This window comes from Strix aluco, chromosome 3 (assembly GCF_031877795.1).
Source record: "Strix aluco isolate bStrAlu1 chromosome 3, bStrAlu1.hap1, whole genome shotgun sequence".
NCBI classification, from domain to species: domain Eukaryota; kingdom Metazoa; phylum Chordata; class Aves; order Strigiformes; family Strigidae; genus Strix; species Strix aluco.
In genome coordinates, this window is record NC_133933.1 from 110742679 (window position 1) to 110759515 (window position 16837).

Sequence of the window (16837 nt, forward strand, 5' to 3'; positions counted from 1 at the left end):
CTCTGCTCCAGTGGCCCTAACCAAGGGACCTCTGGTCTTTTGCTCCATATTTTCTGCTGAAACCATTAGTTTTATCACTTGTATCTGTCCTCTTTGTCTCAGTAAACCCAGTAACTATCTCCCATTTTGTACATCTTATGTCACAAGTTGAAATTTGTCTCCTGCTGCCTGGTGCTGTTTCAGTGGTTCACCTGGCAATGTCTAAAATCTCCCTCTGTCCCTGTGACCTGCTGCATTAGACGGCTGTCCCTGGACAATAAGGACAGGCTTTAATGACATTTGGATGCTTTCTGCTGAGAGGAGCAGATAAGACATCAACATATCTGATGATCAGGAAGGGTAGGACTTTTTTCCCAGCACATACTGAGGGATCTGTATGTGCTGGATCTCATTAGCAACATGAAGTAATGACATTATCTGTCCTACCATCAGGTTTAAAAGGTCAGGCTGGGGATGATGTCTGTGAAGGGGTTCAGAGCATTGAGGAGATTGTCACCAAATAGTAAGCATTGTTTTCCAGTATCCATTGTTTAATTTGCAGGTATCAACATACTGTTCATCTTCGCTGGGTGCTTTGGTGACCCCCTCCTCCTGCCTCTGCATGTTACACAGATGCACAGGGAGGATGGGGTGTGTAAGTGCATGGGTCATTGGGATGCTGTTTGGGAGACTGGATCCACCACAGGTATTTTTCTGCTCTCCACTAAATCACATAACTTCCTTCCTCCAATCCTTCCCCATTTAAATAGTAGCATATGTCTGCCTGGCAGGTTACAGCAGCGCACCAAGACACCCGAATTGCCCTCCAGCTGCTATGAGTTATATGGTGTATTAGTCCAAGTGAAGTATGACATTAATACAGCTTAGGGCTTCTTGGCTAGTTCTTTGATAGCTTTACATGCCACAGCACTGAGCCATATAAATGTACCCTCTTACCAGTGGTTTTAACCTTTCTTACTTTTGGACCCCTGAAACATTTCAGGAAAGGCAAAACCAGGTTCACAAATGTCCCATATGTTTTTGTGTATGTGAACGTCCTTTCCTTAGCTACCACCTAAAGTTCACGTCCAGGTCAAAACTTCCTGCAATAAGTACATTATAACAGGGAATGTCTTTATGTTTTTGCAGTGAGAAAACCTCATGTGGTGTTGTGACTTAAATGGCTTAGCCCAGTCAGTGAGAACAAGAAAGACACAGTGGCAGGAGCTCTAGGTTATGTTAGTCATTTGAGGACCCCATAGCGAGCCTGCACAGCCAGCCTGGCCACCTCCTTACTGTTGTGTGCCCACACTAAGCAGAAGAAGGCTAGCTCAGGGCTGTACACGCATACTGCTGCCACACAAGTATAGACATAGACATAATGTGCTTGTGTATTTCTCCACACAGCTGGCCCGAAGCTTGCCAAGGCACTAGGTTGTATCTTTATGTGGATCTTGGATTGTATTATCCATCTTTCTCTTTCGTTTTTGGAAACATATATTTTCACTCACATGCAGTTTGAAGACCGATTTTTTTCTTTATATCTTCTGCACAATCTTTGTGTTGATGGGTCTGTTGCTTCTAACTTCAGTGACATTCAAAGTTGTGCAAATGCTTTGCAAACATGTAAAAAGATGAGTCTCTGCTTGAATGAGATTGTAATCTTTGAAGGGAACAACAAACACTGAGCATGTGGATAACTCCTGAGAGCAGGTCAGAGAAAAGCTGGTCAAAAAGTGACATTGTTGTAGAAGTTAAGTTAAAATTCCAAACGTTCCAAAACTAATTATGTTCTCTGATTTCTCTTAAGTTGTCATTAATTGTTGTTATTATTCTTTGTGCTTTCTTGTGAAGATGTTGTCACAGTGTTTCTTAATGTCTTTTCCATTGATTTATCAGAGACTGAGATTTTAGCATGTAAACATTTTAGTAGCTATTTATGTCAAAATATTGGATGAAAAACAATTAAGCAGCTCAACACTTTCACAAAATAAGAAAAATCTTATTAGTGTGTTGCTAAGAGTGTTGTTCAATAAAAAAGTCATTCTTGCCAAAATCATTTATTGAGAAAAAGCCAGCTGGCTTTTGCAGCTCATTCATCTCAGAGAGATGATGGCCTCCAATGTGTGCAATGCAGAGCCTTGCCCTAGGTACCCAAATCCAGACTCTTTTCCCTGCTTTGTAGTCTGTGACATAGAGCTCAGTTTATTCATGTGTGTAGTTTTATTTCAGTCAGGACAACAGAGCAACGACACATTTCTTCACTGGTATTTAAGGCTCTGCCCATACTGCAAATTAAAACAGGTTTGGAAACCAGTCCTTGGCCCAGAGATTGAGAGGCAACTCAGGCACTTTACATAGTGTTTGACCTGCATCTCCTCAGCACCTCATCTTGTGCCCCTGTGACATCATTATTATTCTGTGGGAGGATTTTTTCCCAGCTAAAAATTCCTGAAAAATGTGAGGATTTTCTCAACTACGGTTTTTTTTTCCTGTGGTAGGAGGGCGACAGTTAGTTTTGCAAAATGTGCAGTGCAGCGTGCTGGCGTGTGGATGTATTTGTGGGTGCAAAGCCCGGGCAGAGGTTGGAGTAGAGGGAGCCAGCCTGATGCAATCACAGTCATGCTGTCTGCTGGGAACGGGCCCTCACAAGTGCCCTCTTCCAAGCCTTGCTCAAGCAAGATTTAGGAAAGTTCTAGCTGGCATGCACCAAAACCCTGCCTGGAAGCATGTTAACCGTTAAACAGCCTGGATAATCAGTGAGCCAGTGCTCAGACCTGCCTCCTGGCCCTATTTGAGCTGGTGGTGCGGATACTGTGATACCTGTGTTCAGGAATAGGATGGGACTGCCTGTGACACCAAGTGTTGTCAGGGATAAGGAAACTGTGAAACATCTTTCAATAGCTATTTATTGGATTCTATTTGAATTGCATTTTGGTTTGATGCTTCATTGTTATCCGTTGGATCTGATGTTTGCCTTTGAAAATTACCAATTTTCTTCATTCTGAGCCTCCCTGAACGCTCCATTTCTCACAAGCATTGTGAGCCTGCAGGCAACCTCTCCTCTTTGCTCACTCTCTTACCTTTAAGAAAATTACCAGTTGGCCAATGATTTTATTTTTTTATTCCCCTCTAGATGTTGTTTTCTGCTATTCTTCAGACACTAGGAAAGTGCTGCAGGGTAAACCTGCTACCCTAACTTTGTATCACATTGGAAAATAAATGGGGAATATGAATAGCGAGTGCCTTCCTGACAGAGAGAAAGTGGACCTGGCTCTAACAAGCCCTTGGCAATACCTTTTGTTCCTTTTACCTGACCTGCTGCAAGCATGATGCTCTTTCTATGGGACATTTTCCTTGGCAATGCCAGCCCTAGGCAAACAGACCTGCTGCCTCAGTCTGGTGCTGCTGTACGTTGCTGTAGCTCTGATGGATTTATATTAACTGATGCTCTGACCTACTGCCCGAGGCAGAGTATAACCAGGCAGTGTTTCTCATGTACCATTTAGATGATTTAAACATTTAGGAGTTTACATTAGCTTTCTCCTTTTGATGAATTCCTCATCTACATTCAGAAAAAGAGCCTCATTACCTTGGGACAGAACTATTATTTACCTACCATTTATTTCTCAATATTTTGCTCTCACCCAAGAGCACGCTAATGTTTCCTGCAGCATGAAGAGCCCCGAGTGCTGTCCTAGTGAGCTCAGTGACCATGCTGCAAGGAAGGGGGGGCTTTAGAGGGTGAATGGGGGTAATCTTAGGAAGATAATGCGGTATTTGGTGGCACTTAGTCATAATGTACAGAGCAAAGGATGCTTTTTTTTTAAAAAAAAATCGACTAAATAAGACATTATTAGAAAACCCTTAACCAACACGCTGCTTGTTGTCATTGTTATGAAGATCAGTATAATCCTTAAAAGGTTTTTAATTTCTGTTTAGAAGCACCTGCCCCCTCTCATGGCACTGAAAGGTAATTTTCCCTTGAAGACAGATACCACATTTTCCTGGACCAGTGGCAGTCTAACGCTGTATCTACATCTAGTGGTTTTCCCAGAACATTGCCCCAGGAAGGGACAGTGGGATGCCTGGCTGTGCCTGCCTGCCAGCGCCGAGGCTGCACCAGCCTTGCCCTGGCACATCTGTCCTCACCCAGGTCTGATAAATCTGCAGCTATTCATGTATACAAACTCTATAGGTCTCTGTGCAGAATAATACCGCAGGAGTTCTTATGTGTCTGTGCTATTATGCTGGTGACTTACATCAGTTTTTCTGACATAGATCAGCATCAATAGTCATTACCTTGGTATCACTTCTCATTTTTATTTTCCAGAGAACATTATCACTAAACATAATTAGAAGATCTGGATCCCACCCCCCCTGTCTCTACTCTGCCTCCAGATATATCACTCTGGACATTTCTTGTTCCCCTTCCCACCTCTCTTTTCCATCGTGCCCCATGTAGCCTGACTACTTATTTTGTGACTCTTTGGGGCTGGTGTCGCCTCTTTCTGTACGCGTGCACCACACTGGACACCTGTAGGGCCTCTGAAGTGCTAAGGCTTAGACAACAGGCTTAAGTCAGAGTTGACCTATAGATGAATCCTGTATATTTTATAACTGATAACCATTGTGCTAGTAGGTATTGTATTAAGTTATAACAACCTATTTATACTGGTGTAAAAAGTGCTAAAGCATTGAAATACTGCAGCCTGAACAACAGGCCCCAAGCTGAAGCTGCTAACTTAGCATGTAGTCATTAGTAAAATATGTAAACTCGCTAGTGAAAGACAAAATATTATCAGTAGAGGGGAGAGAATGTATCCCACTTTCCTTTCGCAGCCTTGTTCAAGGCTGAGAACCCAAGTATTTGGCCTTGTTAGAAACTCCCTTGGTTCCCCCCCCGAGCCCTGGCCAGGCTTTGGGTGGAATCCAACAGAAGAATGAAACCAAAAACTTTCCGCTCAAAACAAAGGTGCCAGCTATTCTGGCTTGTTGATCTCTGGTATATAAGGCTGGACCTGCTCACAGTGACTTTGGATGCCTCACCTATGGGTGGTCGCACCGTGTAGGATTTCCCACTTGCCGGGACAGGCTCTCCAAATCCTCGCTGTAACCGGGGCTCCCCAGCGTCTGCGGATCTGGATGATGATGATAATATATGCAAGTGGTGATGTATTTCTCTTAATTACTATTCTCTCTCTCTCGGGTAGTAATGATTTGATGCATTACCCCGTATTTTCCTGTTTGTTGCTTTAAGTGCACTGTTCTGCTTCTTCTTACTGCATGTTTTCTGTTACATTACTTGGTTATCACTAGTAAAGTATGCCTACTCTTTTCACTCTGGTGTCCGAGTTTAATTGGTATCCCTAATCAGCAAAACAGCCTCAAACACAGATACAGTTTGAATAATTGTTCCTCAAGTTGAATGCACTACACAGCCGTAGGTGCCACTCTGGCTGTATCACATGTCTATGGCAGGGGGCACAAACCCCCTTGTCCCAGCCAAGGCTGTCTCCATCACCAGACTGCAGTGACTTTCTGCTCCTGCAGCCCTTTCCCCACTGCCTGTGCTCCCTGCTTGAGCCTCCTACTTTCCCCATCAGCCAGATGCACGCTGCTGGCTTCACATCATCTCTCTCCATGGCTCGGGAGAGGACCCACATCCTTGGACCCCCCTCCCAGCTGGGCAGGTGTGGTGCTGTGGCCCAGGAGCAGCTCATCTCCCAGCCACCAGCACTGCAAAAGCAGAGCCGGGGATGAGCTGCAGGTCCTGGAGCACTGTAAGTGCCCTGTCCAAGATGACCTGTCTGCTGCCAGAGCTGCAGCAGATGTTTTTGCCTGTTTGGACAGCAGCACAACCTCTGCGGTGTGTTAAAAAGCCCTTCTTTCTCGAGAGCTTCTTCAGCAATGGGGGACAGGCTTTACTAGAAGCAAAGCTGAAGGAATGCCAGACGGGCAGCAAGATGCAAATGCCTGGCTCAGTAATTTTTGTATCCCATGCATTGAAACAGCAGGAGCCAGATCCTCGAAGTTATGAAGCTGGCACAACACTGGGATTTATTTTAAAAGCCATTTGTGCCTTTCTCTTTAGTTCCTGTGCACAGAGGAGGTTTTCAAGGTTTTTACTGCAGCCACTGGTCGGGACTTTGCTGTTTAACTCAGTTTGCATTTAAACTGTACATGCTAATGAGGCAATTCTCTAAAGATAAAACCTAAATTCCCTATATAGGTGATCAAGAAAGAGGCTGGGGCTTCCAAAAGCCTCTGGAATTGGTCCCATAAAAGATATTACCCATCTCCACAAATCTTGCATTTCTTCAGGCTAGACACCAAAGAAAGGCACACAAAATCTCCTTGTGGATGTCTAAGTAGCTCCTTCTCCGCACTGACTATATAAAAAATCCAGGTCCTGCCTTTAGAGGAAATTTTTTTTTTTCTAATATTCATTTGCAGGAACTGGGCTAGTAAGGAAATACTCAAAGGTTCAGCATAAACCTGCAGAGTAAAAGTAACTAGTAGATTCAGCAGCTGCAGATAATAGCAAAAAAATCTAGTGTTAAATATGGCCAGAAAATGTAAGTTGCATTCCATGTTTCTTTAGAATCTAAGTAAAATGTGTTCTGGCAATTGTTGGTAATTCAGGCAATTGTTGGTAATGTCAGAATTAAGTGACATGAAGTATAGTGTAAAAGACACTTAAATATGGTATAAAATTAAAAAATAAATCTAAACAATGAAGTAAAAAAAAAAAAAATCCAGTATTTGAAAAGAAATGGGTTTGTTAAGTTTTCTTTTCCTGAGAAAAATTTCTCCAAGTTAAGTGGGACCCACAAAACTTTCTCCTTGGACACTAGGTCATTTTAGAGTGGAAAATTGTTTTATTAAAAAGAAGACCAAGTGTAATTGGTATCAATAAATATAAAATCCTACAGCCATTACGAGACTCATGAAATACAAAATAGCTTCAATAAAAAGGTGTACTGAAGCAACTGCATTTATTTCCACCAAGGTCTCCCTTTTCCCCTCACAATTCCTGAAGGGTAGATGTGAAGTGGATGCATTCAGACAATGGGGAAAATTATTAAGATGGGTCTTAACCAAATCCAATGAGAACTATCACTTTGTTCATTCATTACAGACAAAATAATTAATTTATTATCAGCAGATTTGAGTGTAAAGAATTGCCTAAGTTTTCCAAAAGAGGAGTCCCTTCCCAGTTCATCCTTTAAGAAATAAAAGAGCCCTCAGCAACCAATGAAACAAGTAAAAGACTATTCAAAATAAATGAGTCAGCCCCAAATACTGATCATAGGGGGAAAAAAAGATCAAGCATTGTTTTTCATGTTTTCCTCCCCCTTTCCCTGCTCACCCCCTGCTCTAAATGCACGTGTTCAGCTGTAAATTCATAACTGCACTCTTTTGCACATATATCACGTTTGTCTGGAGATGAAAGAGTTTTGAGGAAGTTCTTTGTCAATGAGTGTTATTAATGACGTGGTTGTAAATCTCACTGTCATAGTATTTACTGAGTAAATAAGTACTGTGTGACCTAGAAGAATATTTTCCTAGTGAGGAAACCAGTTTGAAAAAAAATGATTCAACTTTCTTTCCATTATACCTCAAAGTCATGCATGGGTTTGGGCATTCATTCAAAGATGAACTCAGACAGTCTGTATCTTACAGGATAAGTAACATGCAGATTTTCTAGATGTATCAGCCTGAAGTCCAGCAGGCTGTGCAAAATGGATGTATTTGCTGATTGGATGGGAAATAAAAGAAATTTATTTTTCCTCTAATTCCTCCCTTTTTTTTTTTTTTTTTTTTAATTTTTATTATTTTATTATGTGCATTTGTGCTTCCAAGTAACTCTAGGGCTTGCCTGGAAACAGACCAGGTTCAGCCATTAATTTCCCCTTTTAAAATCAGTATTATCAGTAGCCTGCCTTAGTATCCTCTGCTTTAGAGTCACCTTCCACACCACTGCTGGTGTGATAACTTGCTCATTTAAAGCCAGCTACGATCTGTACGTGTGTGACTGGTATCCCTGCCCCAGGCTGCCGTCCAGACATAGCTGTGGTAGGACAGGCAGGCTGGGCAGAGGCAGCAGGAGGAATTTGTATTGGCAGCCAGGTCTTGAGCACCACAACTTCACCCCTTGAAACTCAGACCTGGGCTGTCCCTCAGCACGGTCAGGTTAGGATCCAGCAGATGCAAGTTTTTGCCATGAGCCCTTGATGAGATCATTCCCTTTTCCTGACCTCTGTGGTCCTTCACAGTTATCTTTCTTTTATCACACTGAAGCTTAGGTTGCTGCTATGTGCTCAGCATGGTGTCAGCACCTTGTAACCATCTGCAAGCTCGTGCTCTCTCAAAAGGCTGTGGGCTGCTTATAGTGTGGAGCTGCACACTGACAGCACATAGAGACTGGTGTGCTGAGACTGGCTGGACCCTCCGATAATCTTTTTGGTGGAATTCAGGGCATTAGCTTAAAGCTGTGGAGTCCTAAACAGCTCCTGATCCAGTCCTTAACTCAGCTGTTGGGTTGTCTCAGCTGAGATCAGCAGAGCTGTTCCATCTGGTGCTTCAGCAGTACAAAGCAGAGGAAAGCTGTCTCTGGCATGATCACTGCAAGGAGTCTTCATCTTCTGAGATGCCCTCCCCTCCTCTTGTGCACCACCCCTTCCTCACTAACAAACCACACAAGCTTTAAGGCTCCTGGCGTGTTTACCTCCCTGTGTTAATGTTGCTGCTTGAGAGTGTGAGCTGAGTGCGCTCACCTCTGTTGCAGTAGGCACTGTGGTTTTCAACATGTAATGGAGGTGTCCAGAGCACTGAATGGGTGCCTAGTGATCTTGTTTTGAGATCTGGCTGAATAAATTAAAGCCATTTCAAAGAATCTCTCACAGTGGCATGATGTATGATTATGCTTCATCCAGTGAAGAAAAAGTGCATTGCCTCTCCATGCACCCATGCTGAGGAGCAAAAGGTTACAGGGATGTGGATAAAAAACAGGCAGCAAGTATCTAAACAGCTGGGTAGCAGCTCAGAAGCACAGTTATGGAGGCTACCCCTTCTTAAACTCATTCATCAACCTGAGCTTCATCATGTTGGGTTATCCCACAGTTTCATGGGTTTTACCTGGTTTTGTGGGAGTCCTCCAAAAGACAAATAGTTTGTCTTCAGAACAGAATCTCCTGTCATGGTCTCAATGAGCTCCACTCACTCACACAAAGCTCCTATCCTCTTGCATGTGTGTAAATGCCCAAGTAGTACTACGAAAGAGGCCCAGCTTTCTCCCATGCAACTGCAAGCACCTAAGATGGGATGCCTTCCATCTTTTCATCCCAGAATGTACAATCAGGTGAGAAGTGTGTGTGTGTGGGGGGGTCCATGTTAAAAGAGTAATAAGACCATTAATTTATATTTCCTTTTGAGAATGTCACCCTCAAACTCTGACTTTTAAGAGTCTAGCTTAAAATACCAAAACCAGAAAATGCAAGGATTAAGTTGAGAGCAGTTTTACCCTTCAGACTTTTCCTGAGGTAGGTTTCAAGGTATGCAGGTTTCTAAACCTCTTCCCTTCCAAGGAAATATCTGAAACAGGAATTTCAGGCCATCATACGTGAGGGAGTTTTCATCTGCCCTTTCATAATATTAATAAACTCTGAATAAATACCCATGTTTTTTCCTGATCTATAAAAATTCTGTCAGTGAGGCAATGCTTACTAACCCAGGTGTTAAACATCTCTTACCCTTTTTACAGTATCAGACAATAATTTAAGATGTGAAGAGATCACATCAGGTCATTTGGTCCAGCTCTTGCAGGACTCTAAGTAAGATCCAGATTTGGCATTAGATCATGTCACTCAGGGTCACATGCAGTCAAACTTTGAGTATTTCCAAGGATGGAGATCCTACTAGAGATTTCAACATGTTTCATGGATTTTCTGCCTGCTGACTAATCATCCACAAGTTAACATGTGCCATTGGCTCTCACATAAACACCTCTGTGACCTTCTGGGGTAATTTCTTACTGTGGTGAACATGCTTTTCCTTCCTGGAAGCCAGCTGGATCAATGCAAGACACAAGGTTTGCTTGACTCTGTTTCTCAGCTAGGCTGCCTTTTTTTCCCTCTCCTCCCCTTAGCCCTGCCTCGTTCCAGTGAACTTTAGCAAGAAGCTGTCCAGCAACAGAAATGATGCCTTTCTTTTTTGGAAAATATCTAATGCATTTGGAGTGCCACCAGAAACAGATAAATATTAGACATACCTCTGAGAAGAATCCATCGCTGCTAAGAGCTCGTTTTACCCATTGATCTTACACAGGCAACACCATGACCCTGCTATTGCCTTAACAATGATAGATATATAACTGAGGGCCAGATTCAATAAAATCTGTCTGAGTTATCCTGAAATCAATTTTTTAGATCTTTTGTGACCTTGCATGGGACCAAAATGATTGGTTTTATTGAATTGAAAAATACCATGTTCTCTGAAAAGTAATTAAGGTATTATGCAACATTAAATGTTATTCAAAAACCAGCACAGGGCATTTTATAATGCAATGCAATGAAATGACATAATAGAGTAAGTGATTTTGCTACTTTTTATTTTATCCTACATAAGTGACAGATACAAGCAAACAAATTAATTTGTTCAACAAAGCCTAATCTGTAGTTCATTTTTATACCTGTGTTATCTGTGTAATTTAATTATTTATTTTTTAATTCTAGGGCTGTATGTTAGAGAAGTTTTCATGTTGAAGATAGACTGTATCCTGGCTAAGCTCTGTGTGTGCATGATGGCCTGTCATCTCTTCAGAGTGAAACAGAAGTACAACTTAAAACAGACTGTGCTATCAGTTTTGATGTAGAAAAATGTATTATAAAGTACTCTATTTTGACAGAGAGAGTAAAAAAAGTGTATTCTATCACTTTTTATTAAATACAAAAATAGTATTCACAATACATACTTATTTGGTTGTTCTTATATTAGAAATATATTAATATCAAATTCTACTTATTTCAATTTACTGGAAAACTCTAAGACTGGATTGTGATGTTGACACTGACAGAAGGTAAGATCTCAAAGCATGATGGTATGAGAAGGCCAAGAACAGGGGAGGAGAAGGGTGTGACCTTAAAAAGACAACTGATGAAGAAATGACATTTTGATTTAAAAAAAAATCTGAAGTTGTTTCCATTTCGTATGGAATGAGCAACAGAGTTTCCTTTGTTTTGGGCTCTTTTCTGAATTATTTTTAGGCTTCCCTCTGCTCCCCTCCCAGAAAGGCAGGCTACCTGCTCTCTGATCCCTTTGTAAAGAACTGGGGTTCCTGAAGGCATTTAGTGTTGGGTCTTTTCTCTGCCTCACCCACCTCCCTCCGCTCCTGTCGTGCCCTGGCCAGGTTGAGTTTGATTCCTTGCATGCCATGTGTGCTCCCAATGCCATCAACTCATGGGAGGTGTTACACCAAACATGGCTGGAGAGCACCACTTCTAGAAGGAAATAATTTTGTCTCAGCTTAAAAACAAAGAGGGAAGATGGACCTTGTGAATTCCCAAGGGTCGTCCCAGTTTTGGACCTGCAGAAAGGGCTGTGCAATGTGATGCAATGTGATGTGATATGACATGCACCTGGCTAACAGGGAAGGGTCACATCATTGAAACTAGTCTAGTCTATTTGGAGGCCAGTAACTAGTGGTGTACCGCGAGGATTAATACTGGATCCAGTCCTGTTTAACATCTTCATTGATGGTCTAGACTATGGGCAGAGTGTACCCCCAGCAAGTTTGCAGATGGTACAAAACTGGAAGGGCTGGTTGATACAACAGAGGGTTGTGCTGCCATCCAGAGGGACCTCGACAGGCTGGATAAATGGGCCGACAGGAACCTCATAAAGTTCAGCCATGAGAAGTGCAAAGTCCTGCACCTGGGGAAGAACAAATCCAGGCATCAGTATGTGCTGAGGACCACCCAGCTGGAAAGCAGCTTTTTAAAAAAGGACCCGAGAGTCTTGCTGGGCACCAAGTTGGATGTGAGCTAGTAATGTGCTCTTGCTGCAAAGACGCTAATGCTATCGTGGGCTGCATTAAACAAAGTATTGACAGCAGGTTGTGGGAGGTGATCCTTCCCCTCTACTCAGTGTATTGTACCCAGTTCTGGGCTCTCCCATACAAGAGAGACCTGGGCATACAGGAGCATCCAATGAAAGGCCACAAGGATGATTAAGAGAGCATCTCTCCTATGAGGAAAGGCTGACAGGACTGGGACTGTTCAAACTAGAAAAGGGGGGATCTCATCAATTTCTCTAAATTCCTGAACGGATGTTGCAAAGATGATGGAGCCAGGCTCTTTTCAGTGGTACTCAGTGACAGGACCAGAAGTAGTGAGGACAAACTGAAACACAGGAGGTTCTGAACATCAGGAAACACTTTTTGTTACTGTGAGGGTGACAGCACTGACAGAGGTTGCCCAGTGAAGTTGTGGAGCCTCCATCCTTGGAGATATTCAAAAGCCATCTGGACATGATCCTGGGCAACCACCTCTAGGTGGCAGAAGGGTCGGACTAGATGACCTCCAGAGGTCCCTTCCAACCTCAACTGTTCTGTGATTCTGTGAAATACTAGGATATTATTGAGTTGAACTGCACATAACAGATCCATCAAGGCATGTGCTGTGCAGCAGATGATCCACTTGCATGACAGATGTGTGCACTTGTAACAGGCATATATCAGACCAAGGTCTTAGGTACAGAGTAATGCCACACTGGGCAGGAGACAAAGGCCCAGGAGCCATCAGCTCTATGCAGGCTGTGTAGTACTTGCCAGATAAAATCTCTGTTTCTAAATTCTTCCAGTGAAACTTTATTCAATCAGAAAATCTCTTCATTGCTTTATTTTGTCCTTATCTTTACGCAGTGATTGAGAAGCTTTATTAGTAAAGTCTGACCCTTTATTCATGTTTCAGTGGCAAGAGGGACAGGTAATTCTCTTAGCCACATTGCTTGTCACTGATCCCCATCAAAACAAGAAAGACTAAAAAAAAATCAGTGTCTCCTGAGATATAGATACCTCAAGACTTATTGTCTAGTTGTGTGGGACATCCATAGTTATTGGATACTTAACCACAGCTTTCTTCTAGAGAAAAAAAGAGGAAGTTTATTACCTACCAACAAGCTAGTTTCTTCCTTCTGTTTCCCCACGTGCTAGGTTGGCAGAGATTTCCCAACCTGAATACTTAAAGTGTATTTGGAGCTGGTCTGTAATAGACTGTTTATAAAATAAAATCCAGATTTTTCTTTTTACCATAACAATTATGACTTTTTTTTTTTTAATCAAAAGAGAGACATTTTCAGAAGTTATTGTGCTGTCTGGTGACTACCTGATCCTAAAAACCTGCCCTAAGGTCCAAGTTCACAATTCTTTGTCTACCAGAGATGCAGTTGAGGTCAAAAAGAGTTTTTGAGGTTTAGGGGTGCATGTTGTAGCCCTGGAGCAAGACAGTAAATGTTTATATTAATTACACTAACAATGTGTGAAAGAAAATATTCTTTGTAAAAAAAAGAATCAACTCACAGACTCTAACAATCAGGACTCTTTTGGAGGTAAAATTGTATACAGTTAAAGCAGTTTTACAATAAAAATAAATAGTACTAACCTCAGGCATTTATTTTTATTGCACAGCTACCTAACCCAGTAAATCTCCTAAAAATTATAAGGCAACAAAACTCTGGAAAGTGTATATTTGTATTTCAATGGACAAAAACCATCAAAATGACTTTACACTGCCAAATGCTCTAAAAGTTCAAATCATTCTTTCACTGTTCAGTTCCAAAAATCCCTTAGATTCACTGTTGCATTTAAGACTTTCTATGGGCATCATGACTTGATTTAAACATTTCAGATTTAAACCAAGTTCTGTCAAAGGCAAAGCTAAAAATAGACATTGCGTATGTTTTGTCTCACAAGGGTGAGCAACAAATAGAAGAACAAAAGGTTATTGAGTAAATATAGATTTTTGGATGGGAGGAGTGGGTATAAAGGTTCCAGATTTTTGTAAGTGCTTTTAAGACAGACTGACACAAACATTAAGACAGTTTGACCTATTATGTATCCAAACTCCAACAAAAAGTGATTTATGGCTTATTTAAACTTGTGTTACTGAGGTGGAAGACATTCATCTCATTCTATGGATGCTTAGAATAAATCAAAACTGATTTGTGGATAAGACATTAAACTTGTTTTGTATAAAATTGAAGTTAAAAAAAATATACCTGCGTTTCCTCAGACTACTCTCCCTAGCAAAAAATTAGCCAGTAGGAATGGTTAAAGAAAGCGAAGGTCTTCCTTTATCTACATAGGAAATGTGAACAGCTGCTTGGTTTGAAATGTTTCCCTAAATATGAATAATTGCTCTGGATCAAGGGGTCAAAGTATGAAATAATCATCAGCATAGCACAGCCAAACATTTGGAGGTGAATTATCCAAATCCCATTTAAACACATTTTCAGAAGATCTGATATTCTGTTTGTAGCAACAGGGAGCAGAGTGAAGCCAAGGGGAAAGAGAACAGATTTTAACAGAAAAATCATGAAACTGTGGTTACTAAAATTCAGCTCAGACTATAATTTACTATAATTTACTTTTCTTAGATGCTGAAGAAGTATCTTGTCAAAACTAGGGGAAATAGCTGACAGCACTTCATGCACAAATAATATGTAACAATCAGAACAGTAAAAATTTTGAATTTTCATATTGAATTTTGATCTGTTTTTCTCAAGGTTTCTAAAGTGATCAGGACTTCATTGATATCAGAACTTCACCCGCAGTAACTTCTATCTTTATGTATCACTGTCATATGATATGGGGTTTAAAATAGTAGGAACTTGGAGCAGGACCCTGAAGTTACATGTTACCAGAGATATGTGTTAAAATACACAAGCTTTTCTGTCTATGGAAGTTGAAGCACTTTCTAAAATCAGGTCTTTGGGTCACAAGTTTTGTGGAATTCATTACTCTTTGCCTTCTCACTAATCTTTGCCATTTCCATTTTGCAGTGCCCAGCCAACAAGTATTCAAGTTTTCAGTTATTTTATTTATTTTAATTTGTGAGGACACAGTAAAACTTAAAAATAGCAAACCCCAATGTTTCTATTTGGACATCCACAGTTAGCACACACTTGAAGGCACAGGCTTTGGTCCTTAATTGGAATAGTTTGAAAAATGCTACAAAATTAAATGTCAGTGTTAGATTTAGTTCGCCAAGCCTGTACTCTGAATGTTTCCATTTTGCTTCTTTCAGAGTTTCTTTCACCTTTGTAATGGATAATGCTCAACCAGAAGTATTTGCTAGGAAAAAGGAGGGCTATTTTTATTTTTCTTTTGTTCTCTTTGGGGACATGAAAATTATATTTCACTCAGTTCAGAAAAGAAATCCTAAAATATCTAATCTCTCTTGGTAAATACAATCTTGTTGATTTACAACCTCTCATATAACTTCTGTGTTTGTTTAGCATCCATAGATTTACAGGTATTGTCCACTGCCCAATTTCAACATTCAGTAAGGCAGAGAAGGGATCTTGTTTTTAATCCGGCATACATCCCTGGTTAGTTTTATGAGGCTATCACAGACAGGACACAAGGGCCGAATATAACTCCAGTGTGTACCAGGACTCAGGGATGAGAAGAGCCTCAGGGCAGGCTCAGGGCTGTTTTGAAGACTTAGGGATTGCTTTTTCTGTGGTATTTGCAAATTCTTGGTTTTGCTTTGACTCTTAGGCTCAAAGGTTTGATTTGTACCTGGCTTTGAATTAATAAATATTTGAAATCTGACTCTTGAAGGAAAGTAAAAATTAAAACTGAATGTTTCCTTTCCACCACATGGGGATGAAAAGGATGGACCCTTATTGGGAAATCAAATGGGGGCTGTTTCAGCTGAATGACGATCATATCTCCCTTTCAGACCTTATCTCTGTTTGCTTTGCTACAGCACCAGGATTTTGCCTTTCTGTAGGGAGGCCAGTGGGTGAAAGAGGGCCCTGCCTTAGCGCCAGGTTCTCCCAAAATGCAGGAAGTGATTTGAGGGGAGTGGGGAAGAGGCGAGGGTTGTGAGAAGTACCGTGAGATCAGCACCCTGGTTGTCTCTTATGGAAAAGCCGGAGGCAGAAAAGACAGAGGGAGACACTTTGTTTCTGGCAAGCATCAGGTGTCTTTGGTGGCTGGCTACATTGCTACTTGTATTCGGGTTTTTTTAAAAAACTTTTTCTAAAATGTCAGATGTTGATCCCATTTGGCAGCGGGATGTGAAGGAATGAGATGCTGCTTTGTGACAGTAGAGAGTACCAAATCCTAACGTAGTCAGAGAGGTACTTGCACTGGTGCATGCAATGAGAATACTCTGTGCTGGGCCACAAATTGTGCTGCTCTAAAATTCTGAGGCTGAGGAAATGTCCCGTCTTTCTGCAGGGACAGGGAAACAATATGTGTAAGGTGATGTCATCTTTTAGCCTCTGTTTTCATGAAGTTTAAATCCAGAATAGACTATTGTATTATTCAATGTGAGCATTTATTTATTATGACCCATTGAAATGCATGCAAATAGATATATATTTGAGCTCTGTGACTACTTAAGCAAGTGTATTTCCAGTCTCATAGCCTCCAAGAAATAAGAAATAAATAAGAAAAAGGAATATAGCCCCCATGGATATTTGCAGCCCCTGCACTGTCAGGGAGCTCATCACGATGTTCAGATGTTGAGAGGACCAGGGCAGCTCATAGATCCCTGAACCAAGCTTCAGAAGCAAAAAAAGAAAAATCTCCTAGGTCCATCCAGTCCAATCTGTCAGAAATTCTGGC

General features: G+C 41.3%; 1 long non-coding RNA gene across 1 annotated transcript; it reads left to right on the top strand.

The window, feature by feature from the left end:
* The first annotated feature begins 551 nt into the window (after positions 1–551).
* Positions 552–10949, top strand: LOC141921867 (uncharacterized). The gene is made up of 2 exons (XR_012622805.1): positions 552–685; positions 10716–10949. It is a non-coding gene; the product is annotated as an uncharacterized LOC141921867 (long non-coding RNA).
* Positions 10950–16837: the final 5888 nt, after the last annotated feature.